The sequence below is a fragment of the Calidris pugnax genome, unplaced genomic scaffold (genome assembly GCF_001431845.1).
Source record: "Calidris pugnax isolate Ruff unplaced genomic scaffold, ASM143184v1 scaffold219, whole genome shotgun sequence".
NCBI classification, from domain to species: Eukaryota; Metazoa; Chordata; class Aves; order Charadriiformes; family Scolopacidae; genus Calidris; species Calidris pugnax.
In genome coordinates this window covers 16,151,192-16,168,469 of record NW_015094507.1, presented here as the reverse complement: position 1 = coordinate 16,168,469, position 17,278 = coordinate 16,151,192, and positions in this window count along the sequence as shown.

Here is a 17,278-nt window from a genome sequence, read left to right as displayed (position 1 = left end):
AAAACCCAGCAAAGCTTGGTGAGCTTAGCTGGAGCTTTAAAGAGATTATACCCAAAGTTCACAGGCAGACTTAGAAAAAGTTGAACTTGACTGTTATCTTGAAAAGCTTTCGAAGGCAGGGATCATCAACACCACCACAGCTCTCATCTCTGGCAAACAATTTCAAGTAGCTTTAGGTAGCAGATAGTATAGCCTGGGGACTCAAGAAAGATTTTTCAGGGCTGCTGTTTCTTGATAGGTTTCTGATTTGGAGGCAAAGTTTACCGTTGCTACATCTAGAGAAAGAAAAATAGTAGTTAGATACTGAAGATGTGTAAGATGGTCTTTCTCTCAGTGTTGTCCTTATTATTTTCAGTTGGCAGCAAGAGTAAATCTGAGATGATTAGATTTTTTTTTTAGAGCCAACTAATGCATTAGGTGGTCCCTGTGGTTGGAAACAGCACTGTAGGAAACTTTCATCCTTCTATCAGGGACAGTATATTGTCTGCTCAGAAGGCAAGTCTTTATTGGCACCTCACAGTGGTTTGGTGACTACACGAAACAAACTCTTGGGTTCGTTTCAGCTTGTTAAAAGGTAAAAAAACCAGCACCACCATAGCATCTTTGTTGACAGCCTGATTATACATGTCAAGGACTGATTGAATATGGTTCTTGAAGTGATCTCTTAACATTATTTTAGTATTTACTTTATGGGTACAAGTGACTGGACAATATTCCCTTCCAGGGACTGGCAGACAGAAAGTGCTAATGTTACTTGCTAAACAAGCTTTTTTTGAAGTCCCCTGTGTTTTGGAACATGAGAGGAAAAAAGCTCATGGTCTTGATTCACAGAAAGAATGAATAATGTATAAAATAATTATGCCTGCCTACTGCAATGGTATGCACTGCCACAAGCTGCCAGAGCAGCGATGTGGGGGACACAGCTGTCATAGATGGCAAACCTTTATGTAGATTTATATAAGATTAAATTCTTCCAGGCTAGCAGGTTATTACTAACATTAAACAGGTATTTTAAATCAGTTAGGCACGTGACTGGCCAGGAGTGTTGATATACTTGAGCGTAGAAAGGCTCTACAGAGGGATCTAGACAGGCTGAATCAATGTCTGATGCCAATGGGATGAGGTTCAACAAGGCCAAGTACCTGGCTGGGTTACAATAACCCCATGCCGCACTACAGACTTCACAACTATGTGAGATTCAGTTGGAAACTCATTATCTTCAGTTTGATAATATGATTTGTTGAAAGTATTCCACCCAATCAATAATTTTCTTTGCTTCATGTGTGTTCCATTGTGGTGGTCAGAAGTCCTAGTAGCCGTGCTGAGGAGTGGGTTTGGTAGCTGTATTCTCTGTAGATGTTAAGAAATGGACATGTTCTTTTTAGGAAATGGAGAAGGCTATATAAACTCCAACAGCAAAGATTCTTGGAAATACTTCCTCTGCATTCTGGTGTATGATGTTTTTCAGGATCTCATCTTCAGTACTCAGAGAAAAGACATGTTTAGACTCAGTTTTTCTGTTATTAACATCTCTTAATCATTAGAATTTCAGCTCCAGCAAGTATGATATGTATACACAATCTATTATAAGGAAGAATGTTGAAACAGTGAGTTTTCCATGCTTATCTTAGCATTTATATCGTTTATTTATCATTAAAATCAATGCATAATCATAACCAGATATATGAGCAAGCTGTCAGGCATGGTGACAAATGCAAGGAGGCAAGTAATTTACCTGAGTCTGTGCATTTGGCTAAGGAATAACAAGTTATGGTGATAATCTTTCCAAATGATCATTTTCAGTTCATTTTTCAAGTGCAAGTTTAAATAGAGAAAATGTCTTTGAAAATCCAGTACAAGGACAAAACATAAAAATATATAACTAATGAAATATCTTATCTCAGAGTGCTCAGAAGTTGATAGGTACATCATAATGTAGCTGCTTGCACCTGTGGTTTTCTTATCTGTATTAAAGTATTTGAATGTCCATACTAACATGTGATTCACAAGTCTTTTAGCTAACTGGAAATAAAAACCATGAATCAGTAGTCTTTCCATGGCAATAAAAAGTCTGAGTTGCAGTACATTACATTTATAGAAAAAAACACAGATCCATTTCTTAGTCTTTATCCGAGGTCTGACCCACATCCTACAGGAGTTAATCATGGCTTAATCCTGTTGCTGTTGCAGCCTCTGGAAAGTTCTCAGACACTGACCCTTTAGTGAGAGTCTTTTCACAAGGTGACAGCAAAAAGCTTCCAGATAAGAAGAGAAGCAGGATATGAAGGATGGCAGTACTACAGAAGCAAGATTTCAGATGTTTCCCACCGATTTGGATAAGGAAGGCACTCTAGCACCTGATTTGCAGGTTCTTAAACAAGCAAGTGTCTATAGAATATTTACTTCGGGGGAAATATTGCCTTGAATTACCTATTCATAAATATCAGATACTGGAGGTCAAGTTTATTTTAATTCTTGCTGGGTATGAGCTTTCAGCTTGAAAGAATTTTGTCGCAGCCAGAAAGGCACGAGAATTGGTTCAGCTCATCTGTGCTAGTTGTGTCCCCTCCCAACTCCTTGCCTACTTGATGGCACAGCAGAGTGGGGAAAAGCCTTGAGGCTGTGCAAGCACCATTCTGCAACAGCCAAAACATCAGTGTATTATCAACACTCTTTTAGCCAAAAATCCAAAACTCAGCACCATATAGGCTTCTGCAAAGAAAGTTAACTCCATTTGAGCCAGCCATAAATGTACTTCCCTAGCACAGTACGCTATCAACCCTGAAAATGGCAAAGATGGTGAAGTATTTGACACAGGGTAACTATGATAACAGCAACAGGGACTGAGACTGACAAATAGACATATGTGCTAAAAACATAGCAACAGAAAGCATTTTGTCAGGATTATGCATCTGTGGAAGGACTCAGTCTGCGACCCATTTAATTTGGAGTTTTAAAGCACATGATAAAAGGAAATAAACCCATCTTTCTTGCTAATGTCTGAGAAACCAAGTGGCCAAGTGGTAAATATCCCTCAACGTTTCAGTATTTGATTGCATTTTGTTTTTAAATAAGGGTTTAAATGTAGTTTATTAGACACCAAAGTCCTTATTTGAGGCTAGTTTAGCCAGGCACAGGAAATGCTGAAGGCAGAGATATTACTAGGCCAATTTGTCACATATTCTTTACTCTAGCCACAAGCTGTACAATTATTGAAAACACCTATTTAGAACTCCTCCATCAACTCTAAGCTTTGAATTCAACCATCGTAGAACTATATGTGTATTATAATTATATGTTCATAGTGGGGAAAGAGGGTGAATTAATGTTTCTGAATGATGTTAGGAAATTGATAACTGTACTTATTTTGTTGGCTAAGGGGAACATCTGGAAGAGATGGAAACTAATGACGTTTATGCATAAAGATTACTTAATGAGTCAGTGCTTCAAGGCACACTATCTCCTCATGGGTATTGAATGTCCTCTTCTCTAATTTAATGAGGTTTTCAAAAGCATGGTGAAAGCAATGTAGAAGCACTTGCCTCGGTTCCCTAGAGAGAGGGGAAGGGTCTTAATGCTTATGACATAAAGAAGATGTTCAGCATGATTATGAAATGAATTGTGCCCAATGACATATTGAGTGGCAAAAACCACAGTGATGTTGTTCTTCAGAAAGTTACTTCCTCCAGATATCTGAATAGCTGAATTTTCTCTCTCTTCCATGTATTGTGGCTCAGGTTAGTAACAGTAAGCGGTTCTCCTTAGCTTTCATAAGATTCCTAGATGTCTGTTGTAGTCAGCAGTGAATGCTTTTATATTATGTAAATATGTTTATGTTAATCTGTCTTAATTACTAATTTATTTTCCCCAGGATATATTTTTATGATTAAACATGTACATGGACAACCCAGGATGCAACTTTAAAAGAAAAGTCAAGTGCATTTCTAAATGCATTAGAAGATCTGTGTATCACTGGAGAATCACATCTTGGGGTTGGACAGTATATAAACTGATAATATTAGCTGGTATTCTTTTCAGGAGTCATGCTGAGCTTCATTACTTTCAGAAGAGTTAAGAGTAAATTATGCCTTAGCAGCCACAGTCTTCCCTAAAGATTTTTGTTGCATGCAGAAAATGCACTTTTAGTATAAGATTGCAAACATCTCACCAAAACTCAAGCATTTCCAACTCAAGGTGTTTGTAAGACACAGGGTGAATCACTTGCTGGAATTTTCTTCATCTCTTGATTATAGAGGGAGCCCAGATAGTTTAGACATTTTTTTTCTTCCAGATGAATTAAACTGGCAAAATCGAATCCATTCTCTAACATCTTCTGCTACAGTTTGAATGAGATCTTTCTTACACTGTCTTTATCTTTTTGCTCTCCAGATGGCAGATCCTGTAGGAAGCCGTTGTTCTTGATTGAGGCATGCTGAGAGGGTAGGAGCTTCTTATGTGCTTTTATAAAATTACTTTGAATTTGCAAGCGATATGCCATGAAAAGCTACTTGTTTTTTCCACTGTATGTTTTTTTATAAACAACTAAACTTTCTAAATGAGTTTTTTAAAGAACCCCTAGTAAGATTAGACAAAGCTGGTCAGAAGACAAATTCAGATTATATCAGAGCCAAAGTAGTACATAAAGATGTATCATTTGGCAGAGTGAGACACCCTGGGGGCTGAGCACCGGTTAGCGATGTAGATGATTAAGGTTCTGCTTGATGCTGTACTGGCCCAGAGTGATTAAATAAGGGTTTGAAACTGATCTTCTGTTAGCTTAGCTAAGTTTCCCAGCCAACCAGCTGTGTGGAGATACACACTTGATTTTCTGCATCTAGAAAGAAAATCAGTTCTCAGTTTGAGAACAAACTTGCTGACATATCTATTTTTTACCTTGCAACTCTTAAATGAGTGCATTTCAAAAACAAATGCTGATTCTGCAACAGACCCATCATCTTAAGGATGGTCATTTAGAAAGGTCACCTCAGAGCCTGCCTGTGTTTTCACTTTACTGACTAAGGAGTATGAGAAGGCTATTCCTTGAATAACTGGAGATCCTGGGAAATTTCGTAGTTAAATTTCCTCTCCTAGATCAGATAATAATGTTTTAAAGTTCTGGAATTTCTTATAGTACAGCAATTCTGTAAATGATCAGGCTGCTAGAAATGCTGTGTTAAGAGGATTTTGCAAGCCTGGGTGCAGAAATACACAGCAGCTGGTACAGTATGTCAGAAGGGAAGGTTGCTCTCACTACACAGATTCTTGAGTCTTGTAGTAACTGCAGTAAAAATGACATGTATCAAAGACATTTGTGAAAGAAGGAAATGGAATATATTGCATTATCTCCTTTGGAAGCAATATTCGGTATCGGGGTAAGGTTAAGTATCAAATGTTCCATTTGACAACTGCATTGATAGATTCAAAAAAACCTAAACCTTTAAAACTTCCACTGATCTATAAAATATATTTTTATCTATTAAATGAAATATTTTTGCCAGAAATTTTTGCTGTTGGTAACCCCTATTTAAAATTTCTTCAGAAAACAGGATCTACAAGGGTTCAAAGGCTTCCTAAGATCTGCACATTCTTACTTTTGCATCACTTAGTGGCTTCTTTTCCCTGTGCAGCACATCTTGAGACTTACTGGATTTGTTCTTTTTCCTCCCCTATCAAGTGACCTCTTCTCAGCTGTTTCACCCTGTATGACACATTTCTTCCATGCTAGATTTCTCTTCTGCTTCTCTCTCAGAAACATTTCTGTGGCGTATAGATGTATCATCATTTAGCATATCATGTACCTAAACTGTTTTATCTGTGCACTGGGTTGTAAAGTCCTTGATACAGAGACGTCTTTTACTTACATGCAGCATCACCTGCATGCAACAAGCAGCTAATGCATACAAAAGGCAACTAGGTCTTGAAGAATGACTATGAATTTTTAAGCATTCAAACACAAAATAATAAGACTTCAGAAACCGAGGATGCTGAGCTTCACCATTAAAATGTATCAGCCTGAAAACTACTGGTGCTAATGTTGATGACAACAATAACTTGCTGGAGTTTTGACCATTGTTGTGCTTATTCTTCACTAAGACAGGAGGGATTTTTGTCATGAGGAAATGAATCTCCAAGGACTTGGGTTTGCTGAAAGCTCAGAACCAAATCTCAGATCTCAGCAGAGCCCAGAGCTTAAACAACCTCTTTTATCCCCACTGGTGAGCCAAATATCATTGCAGTATATTATTAGGTTTACATTTCTTGTCTAAAAATAGGATTGATACCTACGTTCTCAGGCTTCTTACCTGTAGGCAATTTATCTTACATTGCAGTGGTTTTGCTCTAATCTAAAGTCCAAAGATTTAAAGAGGCAAAAGTGTTCACTTTTTATGCAGGGAGTGGGCTCTTCTGACTTTTTCCTTAAGAGTCTGTGAAGAATAAGTGAAAGCAAAAGAATATATTTTTGCAGCATGTATCAATCTTCTGGTAGTCTTTGATCTCTTTAAGGGTATTCATGGTCTAAATGACTACCACACTTTTATAGAAATAACTGAAACCTGGATTTGAAATAATTGACACCAAAGGGAAAACATATTAAAAGTAGTAATCTCTATCCACCACTTAATTTTTTTCTCAGTGCCAACATTAAAGGTAAACTAATCCTTATTTTTTTTCTTGAAAACTAGTGATTTAGCCAAAGTAAAGACATTATACTATGAAAGCAGACATGTACACACTATTCACAAAGAAGACACCTAACAAAGATTTAAGAAACAAAAAATTGTCAATAAAAAAAAGTTGCCTTAAGCAATTTTTCTTTTCATTTGCTTAGAAGATTTTTCTTTCTTAGTTGAAAGTCATAAGTGAAAATGAAAAAACCTCAACTCAAAACAAAAACCTGTAAAACACTGTGTTCAAGTAGGGCCTCAGAAAGTCTGCAACTAACATGTATTTACCTCTTATAAATTTGCCTTCTGCAAAACTAGCTGAGACTTTGTGACAACATCATTTCTCCTTTACTGGCCTGGCATGAACTTTTGATTTATACAGCTAGTAAGAAAAAAAAAATTGAGGACCAGCCTCTACTGGTTTATGTGAGTAGATTTTATAACAGAATAAGGCATGCTGGGATTTATTCTTGCAAGGTCTGTTAAATTTCATGGGATCACATCCTCCTGTATATTAAAAAAAAAAAGGCAGTGTGATGTCTTAGGTTAATCAGAATAGTATGGCATAGGGTTCAGAACTTTAGATACTAAATGAGGCAGATCTCCACACATTCCCTGCCTAAGAACAATTTCTGAACCGGTTGGGGACCATAAGGCATCTTACAGAATCATAGAATCACAGGTTCACCTAGAGCAAGTTGCACAGGAACGCATCCAGATGGGTTTTGAGTATCTTCAAAGGAGACTCCACAGCCTCCCTGGGCAGCCTGTTCCAGTGTTCTGTCACCTTTAAAGTAAAGAAGTTTTTCCTCGTGTTGAGATGGAACTCCCTGTGTTCCAGCTTATGCCTATTGTCCTTTGTCCTGTCACCAGGCACCACTGAGAGGAGTCTGGCCCCATATTCTTGACACCTGCTCTTTAGATATTTATAAGCATTGATGAGGTCCCCTCTCAATCTCCTCCCCTCCAAGCTAAACAGATCTAGGTCCCTTACTCTTTCCTCATAAGAGAGGTGCTCCATTCCCTTAATCATCTTTGTAGCCCTCTGCTGAACTCTCTCCGGTAGTTCCCAAGTCTTTCTTGAACTGGGGGTCCAGACCTGGACCCAGTACTCCAGATGTGGCTCACCAGGGCAGAGTGGGGGGGAACAATGACTTCCCTCAACCTGCTGGCCACGCTCTTTTTAATTCACCCCATGAGACCATTGGCCTCAACTTGTCCACCAGGACTCCCAGGTCTCTCTCCTCAGAGCTGCTTTCCAGAGCTCCCGTGGATTACTGGGACTGACAGAGACACCCACAGTGGGTCCGAAGGTTTTCTGGCTGCTCTGTCAACCCCAGTGGTGGAACTTTTCCCTCATGGGCTCATCCTTTTCATAATAAGATCAGGAAACTGTCTAGAAAGGAATGGCATGACAAAGCATCAAGATACATCAATGGTATGTCAGAATTCCTTTCAAAATGAATACTGATATCATCAGTGCTCATCTCCAAAGAGAATTTCTTCATAGGTGTGTCAGAGGGTATTGAGGTGCTGGGCAAATTATTTTTAGCTTTTCCCCTTTTTGTGCTCATCCATACTTACTTGAAATCATGATCATTTAGGTGGCAGAGAGCTGCTGTGTAAGAACAGAAATTCAAAGCCTTTTACCTACAACTAATGACAGAGAATTGAAAATGGGATAGAATGTAATTAAATCACATCCAATTTAGAAAGTAATATGCATGCCTTTATTCACAGCTAATGCCTAAATTTCACTTCTCTAAAAGAAAAGTAGTAGACCCTAATATTAGCATTGTAGCATAGTAGCTTGTAATTCAGTTGGGATCTTGCTTCCATTTTTATAGGATATTCTTTATCCTCATTATGCCTTAGCCACTGCAGCCAAGAGCAAGAACAGCCTGTTAAAGAAGTGGTTGGCCCAGTCCTCTTGGGAAGGTGTTCTGGGTTAAGCCAGGTTCATCTGATCAGGCATTGCATTGTTTGTTAATTCATGTATGTCCCATTCACTGATTAAAAAAAATAATAATTTGCAATTAAAACGAGTATTAGAGGTAAAAATGAATATCCAGGTGACAGTTGTTGGAATGGGGGGCACCAGAAACCATTGTCTTCTGATTGCCATTGCCATATTAAAAAACACTTGAGGTTCAGAAACATCCGCAGATTCACACAGCAAGTCTTCTTTTCACTGATGCAAAAAATGTTAAAGCTGTCTTACTAGTCAGAGATGTGATATTGGGCTCATTGTCACTGTACTGAGATGCTAACAGCAAAGAAGAAAAAGGAATAAAGTTCAAGGCAAGTTTGAGACATTTCCAAAGAAAAAAGTGATTATAACTTCTCCTTTTTCAAGGGGTCAGTTGTTCATTGAGGCAGTCTCTGAGGGTGACATTACATTATTATACCAATTTGTCACCTAAATTAAAGCCATTTAGCCTGTTATTTAGTGTGCAGCTGCAGAACTGATGTGTTTTATTTTATTTTTAATGTGTTTTTTTACAGATGGGAAAAAGAAAACTCTATATGGAGGTAAAAATCACATCAGAACTCTCTGAAGATGTTGCTTATGATAGAAACTGTCTCTGGCAAGAGGAACAATAATCTGAACACATCAAAGTGCTCTCCTTTGTTACATATATCTTACTTGCTGGTTAAAAACACAGCAGTAGACAGATATTTCTTTACACAGCCATCTTATTTTCTTTACATGTGTTCTGTTTTCCTGGTAATGTGCTTTCCCTAAAACAGGTATAATTGCATTTGTGCATCCACAGGAACAACTTCATCTGTCATGACCACAGATAGCGTCTTCTTAATTATGAAATAACTACTACTATTTTATAATAGCTACTGCTATTTTATATGTCTGCTTTGTACTTTTGCTTCTTGTGTTTAAAATGTTTGACTGATCCACCAGACATAAGAAACAATATTAACGAGATAGATGACCACATGGAAAGTAGCTACTGGAGAAATGGAAGAGTTTTGTAAAATGCTGTAAGAGGAAATCTTATCAGGTCTCCAAATCTATAAATAACTTTTATAAATACTATATACTACAAAAATTTACTTGTCTGAAATATTATCCTCTCCTAAAATTTCTCCCTATTTCTAGCTTTGATTCTGAAAGTTGATGACCTCCTAATAACCACACTCTTTTAATATTTTTAGCCCCCTTTTTAGGGGGCTAAAATATCATTTTTCCTTCCTTCTCTTTGATTTTCCTTCTATCTCCTTGTTTTTGATTGCTTTTCTAAACTGCACTTCAGTTCTTGACTCTCACTAATACTTTATCTTTTTTTTTTCCAAAGAAGCGCATTGATATATCAGAGAATAATAATACTGGCTTATTCTTACAAAAATCTTCACGTCTGCTTTTATTCAACTCAAGGCATTTGCCATGTGGTCACAGTCTTGTATCTGAAGACTCTGAACAAGTCATTTGCTTCCAGTTGGACTCTGATATCTTACTCTCAAGCCTGTCAGCTCCATTTGGCATACTCAATCCTGCCCAAGACTAAATGCTCAATATTTAGCAGTTTTGTCAAAGCACACATACACAAACAGGCATATGATGGAGTCCTCTTTTCTGTGAGCAATGTAAGTGTGGTTATGTCACAGGGTGCCAGGCTTTAGAGGACCATTACCAGCAAGAGTGTTAGGCTGAGCTTTTAGTGATTGGATCATATGCAGAAAGTTTGTACCTGGCAGTTGATGGAGTGAGCTTGGATTAGTTATGAAGGCTCATTATTCTGCACTTTCACAGAATTATCTGATGTCTGGGAAATCCTGAACTACTTCACTGTGTTTACCATTCAGTGTAATCTCATTTTCCTGCTGCTGAAACTGACACTGAGGAGTATGGGAAGATCTCAGGTTGAAATTCAGCCCTGAATGTTCCTTATTTATGTCTATTCAAATATTATTTTGGAGATATTTTCTGAAATGACCCATCAGCATTTCACTGAGGTGTTGTCCTTGGACTGTTTAAGAAGTCTTTCTAGTGCAGAATTATAGGAAATGATGTTAACCTTGACAGAAGAACTCAGCAGGGAACATCTTGGCACCCTGTCAAGGCATCTCTTCACCTTTTTATCACAGCACAAGAGGAAAACACCACTTCGTAATGATAACTTTATGATTTTGTGCAGTTCAAGTGAAAAGATCAGCAAAAATACTACTCACAGCAACTGGATTCCCATCTATCCCTTGGAGTTCTTCATCCATATACAGTCTTTGTTTCTTTTTGCAGGGAGTTTCACCTTGTGAGGCAACTGCTTTTCAGGAGAGACTTGTGCTGGTAGAGAAAGCACCTAGCTTTCCATTGTATCCATGAATTTACTTTTTAGATGGAAGAACACAAAATTTTTGTACTTCTTTCACGTTTTCTCATCAGCTCATCTCCTGCGATATGGCTGTCAGAAATATGTTTTCCTCAGAAATTTCCTTTTGATTTGAACTAATCTGGCAAATCAGAGTTCAAAATTAAATTACTCTAATTTGTTCATCTAGGTGCTAATGTAATTATATTGTGACAGATATGAACAAACTAAAACTTCTAAATTGTGCAAAAAAAGAAAGAAATAGATGTATTCAAATTCAGGCTGGTCACAATGTGAAGATCTGTAATCTGTTAGTCTTTCTGCCAAAAGCCCCTTTGAAATTGTCAATATTTCCTTCTGTTCACATTAAGAAAACAAACCTATGTTTACATAACGCTTAAATATTTATTATTTAAATTTTCTGTAAAAATACTTGTTGAATATTATTTAAATATTTAAATTGATAGCAGTAAATAAAATCAAAACCCGTATTTAAAAAATATTAAATTTGTGACACAAATTAGCTCAAGGCAAGCAACTCCAAACTCGAGTTGAAAGTATACTGTTCATTATATTCAATTCAAACAAAAAAGCAAAAGAAAAATAGTAGAGTTGGAAAGAGTCATGGAAGGTCCAGGGATGATAACAGAAATCTTCTGTGTACATTGTAACTGTCATATTTGAATTTGTCTTTAATTTTAATTATTAAATATAGACACAGTGACAAACTTTTAAAAGAAATAACTTCTTTAACTCTTAAAGATTTAAGAAATATTTATTATTATTAACTTCTTAAACATTATTTAATTTAGGCGAAGTAGTTTTATTCTATATCAGAAAAGGTGCAGTGTCTACTTGCCATTATTTATGTCAGTACCTTAACAAATGGACTAAGAACTCTCTAAGAATACATTTCTTTAAAACAAAAATTTAAAAAGCTTCTATTTTTACATAAATGGAAGAGAAAATTCTCTAACCTTGATGCTTGTTATAGTAATGGATTCTGATTTTTTTTGCAGGTGTATTCCAAAGGAATCTTTCTATATTCCATATGAATACAATGACTCATATAAAAGATCCTGATCATGACCCAGTTTCTTATAGATCCCCACCTACATTATTTCACCTGCTTTGAAGCTGCTGTGTTTGAAGAACACAGATGTCTTCTAATTCCTGTGCAAAATATGTGTTTTGTGCACATATGTGTTTTGAATGTTGTAGGATGTCTCAAATGAGACTGGACACCTATGTTTAAAGATCCTCCAAATAGTTTAAGTCTACAGCTGAATAAATCCTCCACTTCCACATTAAATATTCCACTGGTTTCAGGGGAAATATCCAGGTTAGGTAGCCTTTGCAGACAAAAATAGGGGTTAAGGCTGCATGTCTGAGGTGGGTCCCTAGAACTTCTCGCTGTATGAATGGAAAAATCACTTATGACCGGTTCACCTGACCTGGAATAGCAGAGAAGTTGTTTTAGATAGCTTAGTTAGGATTATACTAACTATGGTATTATCTAGTAAATAAACTTTATGAATCAAATGAATGAACACTATTTAGTGAAGAATTATCAAACTTCTGCGTGTAAAAGGCTGTTCAAGATTGTTCTATTGAAATACGAATTTCTTATTCTTCCCTCAGATACACTACTGAGAAGAAGGCCAGAATGAACACCTGTATCCTTCCAAAGAAGCCTTTGTGTATATTCTGTTCATTCTCTCTGTCTCCCTCTTCCCTGTTTTCTGTGGATTTGGGATTTAGTTTGAAGACAGGAAACTAGCTTGTGTTGCAAATATACATAGAGTCTATTTGAATACTGCTGGAGCTGAAGAGGCAAGCTTTCACCTGAGGGATGTTTCTTAAACTTGCAGCTTTCTGATTATGATTCATACCTCTTGCTACTGTCATTAGAAGATACTCTGGAAGAAAGATGAAAAGTAAGTGGGGACCATATATTATTTCATCCAGAGTCCCTGGAGCACATTGAAGATGGGAGGAAAGTCAAATCAAATAACTTGACTGATATTAAGTCAATAACTTTCTCCATTTTACCCTTCTTCCTTTTCTTCCACTCCCCCAATTGGGATATACTGACCTAGTATGCACATGGACAGCGATCTTAAATTCATGGAATATCCAATTTGATTACGCTTTATTATAGAAGTTAGATGAGAACGTAAGAGCAGAATACTAATCAATCAAATGGAGATTTTTAGCTGAGACAGCACAAAAAGCATTTATGAACCAGTGCTTAGAGAGATATTTTTTCCAAACTGCAAATTTTATATGTAAAGCATTTGAGGAATAATATATTGTCCTAGAATACATATCCAGAAAATCTTACGGTAAAAGGGTACTACTAAATTTGAGAAGGCAAACTCTTCAACATTAAGGAAAACTGGTTGCCTCTGCAACTTTAATTAAGATGTTAATCTCCTGTCACTAGAATTGAAGTGATCATATGCTACTTTGTTCCACGGGACTCCTTCCTTATCTGATGCTCCTGGTAACATGCATTAGTCAGTGGCCTTTGCCCAGACTCTCTCTGTGGAGAGATGAGGACTTGTTCTTGAGTTAATCATCAGTATGCTATCTTAGGACTTCCCAGACAGCTGCAAATCCACTTTCATATGTCCTTGCAAAACCATGGAATAGTATTTATCTATGTTTTAAATGAAAAATAATTCAGGCACTGAAAAGTAAAAAAAAAATAAATATATTCTTTAATCATGTATGAGATGATGGAGTAAGTGATAGTAGTGAGAGAGGGATAGGTTGTCATTCTTTAGTTGCTCACATTGTTTGGCAAAGTCATAAGAAATTGAACCCCAGATCCTATGTTGGAAAAATATTACCCAGCCATATTTCATTAACTGCTAATACGTCAAAGAACAACCAACAACAGTCATCATATTTTTCTTGTCAGACCTTGTACCATGCAAACAAGACTCATTTTTTGAATTGGACCTTTGGAATGAACTGCACAAAGTTTGCTAATACCCTGCAGATGGTAATAGACTTAACCAGATGAAATATGCATCTAATATTTAAAGGATTTGTTATAGACAGTGAAAAAAGTTTAGACAGCTCATGGAAATTGTGTTGCACTAAAGCTAATCAAGTTTTTTTAGTCTAGAGTGCTGAACAGATATGTGGAAAAATTGGACATAATTAAAATTTACAAATTAAGTTATGCTGATTTCCAAGGGTGCAATAAAGTAACTATGTTACTTTATATTATTTTATTTCTTTTGCCTCTAGGACTGTTAAAAGAGCAGCAGAAATTAAAGGTCATGTCGCTGAATTGGGAGCCTTGCAAGTGAGTTCTGTTCACAGCTTTGCAAGTGATTTGCTTTCTGACCTCTTCGTTATCTTTTCTTTTATGATGTGACAGTTTAGGGGGTTTGGTTTTTATTTATTTATTTCTATTTCTTGCGGGGCGGGGGGGAGATCTATACTTTGATAAATATTTGGCCCATGCATAGCCAAAATGGGAAACTATACAGAAAACCAGACAATAATAAGGAAATAAAAGTTAGATTTAAACCTCATCTTTTTAATAATCTCTGTGACAAAGCCAAGAAAGATTTGATTTAATGCATTTTTAATATTCCATTTCTAATTTTCTGAAATCTCCAAGCTCCTATTTAAACTATGACTAATACTGATAGAAACTTGTCTATAGTACTTGCAATCATTAAATTTTATCCTTAACAGATTAAGATACTCTGGTATAAATTTCTGACAGTATTAAAAATGTGACAGTCTTGGTCAAATTACACCCTAGCTGGCTTTAAACACAGCACACAAACTACTGCTAGCCGCAGTCCTCAAAGCAGAGGCTGTTGTTATTGGTCACATTGACCCTGGCTCATCATGCCCTGTTTGATTGGACCTAGAGGTAGCTCATTAGCTCCTCTGGTGCCTACCCCACATTGGGATCTAAATCTTACCCAAAGCCTCTGAAAAGCTGAGCTCAAAACCTGGAATTTAACTGAGAAGTGGCAGCAGACCTATCTCATCAGTCTCTACCATGGTTTAGGTGGTGGACTGGGCAGTTCTAGGTTTACAGTTGGATTCAATGATCTTAAAGGTCTTTTCTAACCTAAATGATTCAGTGATTCTATGATAAACCTTGTTTTAAACTTAGCCTGTAACTCCTCTGTCTCTAAATTGTTATCCTGGTATGGTGATGTTAAATCGAATTTCTGGAAGTTCTTCCAGATAATGTCCCTTTTAAATTTAGTTAGCAAACTCTGAAAACCATGCACTTCATTACTAGTATTAGTTTAGTGGCTTTTCCTGGTCTGAACTCTAAACTGCAGCTGAACTCTAAACCCTGCCTGCACTTCGTAGGTTGACTCTGATGGTTTCTTATCTCCCATGTCAATCTGGAAAATACTTGTTAACTACTGTAGAGTTCAAAGACAAATGTCATGGGCTTATGGTACTCATTCTGAACAAGGACCTCCCCTTCCAAGAGAAGAACTGTTTTCTGACATTGAAGGACAGCTCAATCATTTTCTTACATTGTACTTTCAAGCATTGCAGCCATTTGGTCTTAGCTGACTTTTTGAACTGATTGTTCACACATTTCAGGAGTATGACTCTTTTCTTAGAGATAGTTTCTTTGTAATTGAGCTCTAGTCTGCATGCTCTGCCTCCTTCTTGGTATATTTTCTAGCTCAAGGATTTTGTCTTGTCTGTATATATCACAAAAGAGGCTAGGGGAAAAGTCAGCAACTCCATGCACAAAAATCTCTGAAACATTTGTTTCCTAACTGTTACACATATTGCTTTGCTGTGTTCTCAGTCTAGCACTAATCTCACTCAAATTGAAATGTAACCATTTTTATATATAAAGTACCTATGCACACACATATTTGTACATGCATGCACACATTAATATATTTTTTTTAACACAAACTACCATACTCAGACCTGACTAAAACAGTCATTGTGTGGCAAGCTCTCTCTCAGCTGCTGTAATAAATGGATATACCTTTAAAGACTGCAAATGGCTTAGCTTTGTGGCATAAGAGAATTTTTGAATCTTGTACTGATATAAAATGTTTTGATGCTATTGATGGAGGGGGTGTGCATTGAAGAGTACTGTCCTGAATGGTGTTAGTTTGTAGAAAATCAAGACACTCTGTAGTACAAAGCATCAAAGCATTGACTCTTTCTGATCGAGCATGTGGAAGTGTACATGTGGATTTGCACCAAATCAATCTGTGGCTGCATTATTCACAACACGTGATTACTGATGATTTTTCCAATGAAATCCATCCAGGATTATTGTGAATCATCTACTTTTAAAGCAGCAAAATTTATAACCCCCATGCAGTGGGAACACAAATAGGAAAAAAGGTTTAAGGAGGATGTTTGGTTTTTTTATTCAGTAAAGCATTCTCACAAAAGAACCTTATCAGCAGTTGTATCTTATTATCTTTCTTTACACTCCCTGAAGTCCTCTGACTTTCTTCATACAGCTTATAACTACAATCTACTTTTTGGTGTAGTGACTTACCTATTTGTTCTGTGATGAATGCTGGATATTAGCTATATTAGGAACCCTTTATTCAGCTTCAATTAAAGGACTTTATTTTGGTTATGGCATATTTTCCAAGAAACAATCTATTTAGTTAACTTGGACAAAGCATACTGCAAAATGAAGGGGGGAAATATATTCTGATATATTTAATAGTTGTGATGTGAATCATCTGAAGTAGCCTTGTGGGAATATTCAGAAGTATTGAGTGGAATATATATGTAAATTGTTGCTGAATGAGGGCCTGAAATGTTATAAAATATGCTCAGAACTCCATAGGTTAGTTCATGTAGGCACAAACCTTGAAAAAATGAGTATAGCCTTTGCTCATATCTCTGATAATACTCTTCTTGACCATTAAGGCCACTGCTGATTCCTAATACTAATCTGATATTATCTTGATTTCTAGTGTTCCCCTTTCAGATACTTAGATGTGTGAGATGTAATAAGATTCAAATGGCTAGAAAGATGATTTTGCTGCAGGCTGAATTTTGAAAAAAATCTTTAAATGGTTGTTACAGGAATCTCTGAGGTTTTTGCAACAATTTGCCTGACCACACAACATTAAAAATTATTTTGAAACAGGCATTTCTGCGGTTGTTCTGAAGTAGCACATGAAGTAGCCTTAAAATAGCTTTTACTTCCAATATTAAAATGAACAAAAATGCTAAAATAAAAAGTATCATATGACACCCTAGATGTGTTCTTTGCTGGCATTTCAGAATAGGATGTTTTTC